Source organism: Dendropsophus ebraccatus, chromosome 10 (assembly GCF_027789765.1).
Source record: "Dendropsophus ebraccatus isolate aDenEbr1 chromosome 10, aDenEbr1.pat, whole genome shotgun sequence".
Lineage (NCBI taxonomy): Eukaryota > Metazoa > Chordata > Amphibia > Anura > Hylidae > Dendropsophus > Dendropsophus ebraccatus.
In genome coordinates this window covers 87,633,287-87,641,414 of record NC_091463.1, presented here as the reverse complement: position 1 = coordinate 87,641,414, position 8,128 = coordinate 87,633,287, and positions in this window count along the sequence as shown.

Here is an 8,128-nt window from a genome sequence, read left to right as displayed (position 1 = left end):
GACTCTCTCGACAGGATCCTCTCTCGGTAGGATAATACCACACAGTGCTACAACCAATATGACTGACCCAGAGATGACTTTGTTAACAATAGGAACCGGGTTGTTTCCTCTGGCACAACCTTACACCTCTGAGGCTAGGGCAAGACTCTGACCAGAATTATCCAGCCCTAGACTAAATTGCAGTAGGGAGACTCCTCCCTCATTCCAGTGGCTTCTAGGCAGAAACTTGTCTGAGGGAAGGTCATGTGACCAGCACCTCATACACAAGTGGTGGCAGCAATATTAACCCTCGCACATCAAACACCTCATTGTCTACACAAGTGTAGCAGTCTGAAAAAAGATGGAATACATAAGACAGGTTTGATACCCAGAGAGGAATTAGCTTGATCAGGATACATTTTAAAGCCACATGACAACCTTTAGTCTTCTCTATCTTGGTGATGGGCAGTGGACGCTGTAATATGGGTCTTAAAAGATACATTTAAAACATGGAATAAACAAAGGTGACATTTTCATTATAAATGTGACTGTCGGAAAATTGAACCAGAGCAGAAATTATGTAAAATTTGGAAAGTTCTAAATATCTGATGGATCTGCAGTCGGGTCTCCCATTCTACCTTTATGTGATTGCATGAGCAGGTTCCCTGGGCTCTTCTCACTTCTTTTCTCATCCCTCATGGTGTAACTACATTTCCATGATAGAAAGGATAACCACTTATTGATGATCATTCCTTTGGAATAAAGGAGTATACGTTGCTGCTGTCTAACCGAAATATAGCCGCCACAAACACCCACATCCAATAAATTATTGCAGTTCTTTCTATTGACCACTAGATGTCAGCACAGGCCACACAAATACTAATTTGTATATGTAGCATATGCTGAGGATTTAACCTTAGCACTCCCTAATGCTACCACTAGGTGGCAACAAAGAATAGATAATTGAGAAATTACTCCCAAAGACAAACTGGATTACGGGAGGGTTGCGTTTCTTCCTGAACTGGATCAGAGCTAATATATAATCATATATCCAGCGTCCATAAATAATATAATAGCGAACTATCTGAGAAAAAAGGGGTGATCTTCTATACCATCCCGAGATGCCTTAAATAAGTGTACCCTGGGGTTAAAAACTCAGATTTTCTGCAGACTCCATTGACAAAAACTTCATGGGGGGACCTGCAGGGTCAGATAACCACAAAGACTTCAAGGGACTATTACTCACCACACACTGCTCAATAATCTCTGCAATTGCTCAGAGGAGGAGTCTCAAAAAGACAGATGCCTTGAAAATGATCATGATCAATCTATAGGTGTTTTTGTTTTTATCATAGGGCACTTGGCTCCTCAGTGGTGTTAGGGAGGGATGGGGGGCTGCTCTGTAGAGTCCTCCTGGATGATGCGGTAGCTAAACATTGCTTCAGAGCAGGAGACTTGGATGCTACTTGCTGCTTGCTTCTTATTTAAAGCTACGTATAAAATAAACTCAGTTATCCTTGAGGTTTCCTCCTCTGAGGCTTTTTCTCGTGAGAGTTGTATTGAGACACTTTGTAAGACTAGCCTCTAACATTTTCCGGACCACATATAAGTTCTGATTTGTAACAGAAACGCCTACATTTCACCGTGAAAGTAAAAAAAAATAAAAAATAAGTTGATGAATATAAAATAGCAGACACTGGATCTTTATGGGTCATTAAAGGAAGATTCCTGCAGTTAGGGAGCTCTGTGCTGCTGTCTAGCCAGAAACGACACTATATTAAACACAGCATAATGAAGAACATCATTACTTTATTCATAGACTTGCTGCTCGACATTATCTGCTGTCATTTACCTCCATTGCCAAAAGAAAGGACAGTCATTCAGCTGTGGTTTCCCTTGAGGTTTCCTCCACTAAGGTATCTTAGTTTATATGGGAATATCAATTTTAATAAACTACCTCCCTTGGAATTATTTCTTCCTTTGATGCAACCTGATTATTTATATAGGCTGTTGACCTCTTACATACAGTTACTTTATGGACATTTATTTTTTCACATTCACATACAGAACATCTTGCTGGCTGCTCTTACACACTGACATTTCCATTGTGTTTTCAGACTTGTGACCATACAAAAGCTTAGTTGGCAGCTACATGTGTATTATTGCACCAAGACCCGGACTTCCAGTGGTTTGTGTGCATGGAACTTTCTCCAACCCTTTGTAAGGGTACAAACACACTTGGCGTATCCGCAGCGAGTTTCTCGCTGCAAATTCGCAGTGAGACTCGCTGCGGATCCCTGCCCTGTTTACTCAATGGCATACAAACTCGCAGCAGATATATACGCCTTGCTGCGAGTTTGTCCGCAGCCCGCCCCTGTTAACCCCCCCGCCGGCTGGAGCGAATGCATCACCTGGTCCTGCTCCGGCTTGCTTTGGGGGTTCCCGGCAGGTCCTGCTCAGCCAATCAGTGTGCTGCCCCACCGCAGCGCACTGATTGGCTGAGTGGGACATGAAGACACTGGGAGCCCCGAAGCAAGCCGGAGCGGGGACCAGGTGACGTATAGGCTCCAGCCGGCGGGGGGGTTAACGGGCGGGCTGAGGACAAACTCGCAGCGGGATGTACATCCCTGCTGCGAGTTTGTCTGCCATTGAGTAAACAGGGCAGGGATCTGCAGCAAGTGTCGCTGTGAATTTGCAGCGAAAAACTCGCTGCGGATCCGCCAAGTGTGTTTGTACCCTAAATCTAAGTTTGGGTCACATGACTACTTGTAACTGCTACCCTCTGCGCTCTCTATAGTTATGTACCTGTAGAGAGCGGTCATTTTTATAGGGTCTCAGTCATAACCCCTCCCCCACCTTACATCATGAGACCTTAATATAAAAAAAAGTTCTGCATGGTGGCCCAGGCCAGGTACATAGCGGATGCGGAGGGTTGCACAGGACCTGTACATACATTCTATAAGCAGCCTCAGCCAGAACAGGACTCTCGTCTTCAGGCTACAACCACATAGCAGCTTATGACCAGTAAGGCTGGGTTCACACTACATTTTTGCAATCGTTTTTTTTTCATCCCTTTTTGCAAACAAACAGATTTTTTCCATTGCAAAAATGGATGGAAAAAAAAACTGATTGGAAAAACCTAGTGTGAACCCAGCTTAAGGTAAATTCCTTCTCCTCCAGGCATAAATTCTAGCGGAGTCTTCAGATTACTATTTGTACTAGATAGGATTATGCTTCACACTAATGTAACAACTCTCTTTTGTCGCCTCGGCTATTATAAGAATTATGTAGTAATTGTTAGGTGACATTGTGGACTGTTTACACATGATGATAAGGTGCTATTATCCCTATAGAGCAGCGCTGCAAGAGAGATCTTAAAGGGATTCTGTCAGAGCCCTTTACTCCATGCAAGTAACTACAGAGGTGGGTAGTGGTGTAGACAGGGGCATAGCCTCCCCCAATACACAGTGCCACTGTCAGCAGCTTTATATTTGGTGTTATGAATATGTAGCATTAGCAGAGTTTCTGTGTGTGCAGAGAGTCCGTGGTGTATGGAGCCTCCAGCTCTGTGCTCCCTGTGGGAGATGGAGGTGGCAGGAGAGGCAATCAGCTGCCTCCATATCACACTAGGAGCCTGAGCAGCACCTGCTGAGGACAGCGCATGAGCGGGGAGCGGTGAGTATGAAACATTGCAAGGGGGAGGGGCATAAAGGAGGATATACAATGCATTTAGGGGACAAAGGGCACTATACCTAATTAAAGGTGGTGTCAAAGGGCATTATACCTAATAAAGGTGGTGGCACAGTGCATTATACATAAATAAGGGAATTAGGGGGGCACAGTACATTATACCAAATAAAGAGTGGCAGCATAATGCATTATACATAACTAAAGGTGGGGGCACAGTGCATTATACCTAATAAAGGCTGGGGGCACAGTACATTATACATAACTAAAGGTGGGAGCACAGTGCATTATACCTAATAAAGGGTGGGGGTACAGTGCATTATACCTAATAAAGGCTGGGGGCACAGTGCATTATACCTAATAAAGAGTGGCAGCATAATGCATTATACATAACTAAAGGTGGGGGCACAGTGCATTATACCTAATAAAGGCTGGGGGCACAGTACATTATACATAACTAAAGGTGGGGGCACAGTGCATTATACCTAATAAAGGCTGGGGGCACAGTACATTATACATAACTAAAGGTGGGGGCACAGTGCATTATACCTAATAAAGGCTGGGGGCACAGTGCATTATACATAACTAAAGGTGGGGGCACAGTGCATTATACCTAATAAAGGGTGGGGGTACAGTGCATTATACCTAATAAAGGCTGGGGGCACAGTGCTATATACCTAATAAAGAGTGGCAGCATAATGCATTATACATAACTAAAGGTGGGGGTACAGTGCATTATACCTAATAAAGGCTCGGGGCACAGTACATTATACTTAATAAAGGGTGGGGGCACAGTACAATATACCTAATAAAGGCTGGAGGCACAGTGCAGTATACCTAATAAAGGGTGGGGGCACAGTGCATTATACCTAATAAAGGCTGGGGGCACAGTCCATTATACCTAATAAAGGGTGGGGGTACAGTGCATTATACCTAATAAAGGCTGGGGGCACAGTCCATTATACCTAATAAAGGGTGGGGGTACAGTGCATTATACCTAATAAAGGCTGGAGGCACAGTGCAGTATACCTAATAAAGGGTGGGGGCACAGTGCATTATACCTAATAAAGGCTGGGGGCACAGTCCATTATACCTAATAAAGGGTGGGGGTACAGTGCATTATACCTAATAAAGGCTGGGGGCACAGTCCATTATACCTAATAAAGGGTGGGGGTACGGTGCATTATACCTAATAAAGGCTCGGGGCACAGTACATTATACCTAATAAAGGGTGGGGGCACAGTACAATATACCTAATAAAGGCTGGAGGCACAGTGCAGTATACCTAATAAAGGGTGGGGGCACAGTCCATTATACCTAATAAAGGGTGGGGGTACAGTGCATTATACCTAATAAAGGCTGGGGGCACAGTGCATTATACCTAATAAAGAGTGTTGGCACAGTACATTATACCTAATAAAGGCTGGGGGCACAGTGCATTATACCTAATAAAGGGTGGGGGTACAGTGCATTATACCTAATAAAGGCTGGAGGCACAGTGCAGTATACCTAATAAAGGGTGGGGGCACAGTGCATTATACCTAATAAAGGCTGGGGGCACAGTCCATTATACCTAATAAAGGGTGGGGGTACAGTGCATTATACCTAATAAAGGCTGGGGGCACAGTCCATTATACCTAATAAAGGGTGGGGGTACGGTGCATTATACCTAATAAAGGCTCGGGGCACAGTACATTATACCTAATAAAGGGTGGGGGCACAGTACAATATACCTAATAAAGGCTGGAGGCACAGTGCAGTATACCTAATAAAGGGTGGGGGCACAGTCCATTATACCTAATAAAGGGTGGGGGTACAGTGCATTATACCTAATAAAGGCTGGGGGCACAGTGCATTATACCTAATAAAGGCTGGGGGCACAGTGCATTATACCTAATAAAGGGTGGGGGTACAGTGCATTATACCTAATAAAGGCTGGGGGCACAGTGCATTATACCTAATAAAGGCTGGGGGCACAGTACATTATACCTAATAAAGGCTGGGGGCACAGTGCATTATACCTAATAAAGAGTGTTGGCACAGTACATTATACATAAATTACGGTGGTGGCACAGTGCATTATACCTCATTAGGGGGCACAGTACATTATACATTATATTAATTGTTGTATTAGTAGAGAAAAAAAAAGTTATGACTAGCTACCCCCATTTCCTCTCTGATCCCACGCGATTACTTTTTGGCTTCTTTATATCCTCCAACATCTTCTTGCTTCCTACCGCTGCGGTGTGGCTAGTGGTGTCTCATCTTTTCCAGAGCATATACAAAAGCTAGAAAGATATGCAAGGCGCCATAGGGTGATAACGCAAGGGAAAAAAGGCAGGTAAAGACGGTTTGAGCGTAGAACTGCTCACCTGGTGGTGTTGTGCTAACCACACAACGCCTCTTTATGTTTTTAGTGGAGAAGATAATAATGATGGTGATAGCCGAAGTAGCCAGGTCCCAAATGCAGATACCGCGATACCAAGCCAGGGGAACGGGGAACGGGGAACGGAAAGTGACAAGTCAGGTGTCAGATCCACTGATTTACCCGATGACTACAGGAACCAGAATAACGGCGCTTGACGGCTTCAGAGTTCGATAGGTACAATAATAAACTTTATTAGTCTCATGCGCTCGTGCATGGATCTGACACCTGACTTGTGTCCTTCTTCGAGCTTCCATCTCACAGGCGGGCAGTGGTAAGGATATTCTCGGGCACCTGGGGCACATGCAAATACAATCTAGCACTGGAACAAACTGGAAACATTAGGTCACAGCTGCTTCCATGTTGCTAAGTAAGTTGCTAAGTTGCTATGTGCGGCCATAAGTGCCATTTGTCAGGTATAGAGAGTATGTAAATACAGGCTGGTTATATGCAAGAAAAGGGGACTGTCATGTTGGCATAATGAGCATTGATGGCATTGTAGCTGGCATAGGAGACATTGAGGGAGTTGTTGCTTATATATGGAGAGTTTTCATTGTGGCTGGCATTGGGGGCATTGGCAGTTTTCATGAGCTCATTGTGGCATAGTGGGCTATGTGGCTGTTATAGAGGAATTATCGCTGGTGATTATAGAGTTTAGTATATATATATATGTATATATATATATATATATATATATATATATATATGATGGAGCCATATTCCGAAGCTGGAATAAGAGCCCCCTTATTCTTACCCACCCTGGGAAGTAAAAGTGTCATTAAATACCCTTCCAGGAACAACTCATTGCCCCTCATCTCTGACCCTATGGACCCTTTAATACTCTGTATGATTGCTAATCTAGGAGATTGGAGCTCATTTAAGAAGCCTTAAAGGGGTTATCAAGCATTAGAAAAACATGGCCACTTTCTTCCAGAGACAGCACCGCTCATGTCTCCAGGTCAGTTGTAGTTTGCAATTAAGTTCCATTCCCTTCAATGGAACTGAGTTACAAAACCTGCACCCAAACTGGAGACAAGAGTGGTGCTGTCTCTGGAAGAAAGTGGCCATGTTTTTGTACCGCTGGATAACCTCTTTAACACTTTAAGGCCATGTTCACACTACGTAAGTCTCCGGACGTAGCGCATTCCGTGAATAAGCGGCTGGAGACTTACGTAGTTTGCGTACAATGGGAAGTATACGATCTACGGCCACACAGTTCACACTACGTACGAATTTACGCGAGGATGGTACGCGCCGCCGTAATAAATGAGCCAGACCGTTGTTTGAGGACGAAAATGCCGTAACTTACGCCCGTAGCGTAACATGCGGTCACGTACGTAGTGGTGATTTCTTAATTTTTCCAGCTATTTGTGCCGATCCAAAAGGTTCTGTGGGGTGTCCGGGGCTAGGCGAAGATTTCCTAACAAAAGACCGCTGTCAGATCGCTACGTAGGGCGCTCGGGAAGCGTAAGTAGACAGCGGGCGTAAGTTCGCTCTTTGTACGTAGCCGGCCGCAAGTAGCGTAAATCCCACAGTTTAACTCGTATATGTCCGGACATATACGCAGTGTGAACATAGCCCCAATCATCATCCATGTCGGGCCACACCATCGACTGCTGGGTCATCCGGGCAGCTCTTATTTGGCCAAAAATAGACTTAGGGGCCCTTAAGAGTGGAGATATGAGTGGAGATATGAGTGGAGATATGAGTGGAGATGAGACTACACTGTTACTCACAGCCTCCATTGTCTAATACTATCTTTCTATACCCATCAGAGCATTCATGCCTATTAGGTCAGACAGTGGCACAGCTTCTGTTTGTTGTACATATGATTGTCAATGTGCAGGTGACTCAGGTAAATACACAAGACTTGGTTTCGCCTTCGAAAGCAATTGCGCTGGAATCTTGGCATCCAAGGGAATTAAAGCATAAAGGTTAATTCTATATCTGACTATTATTTGGTTAGATGAGCTCTATAGTAAAGGTCACAAAATGCTTACACCCTAGAGTCCTTAGACAAGTAAGGTAGAAACAGTC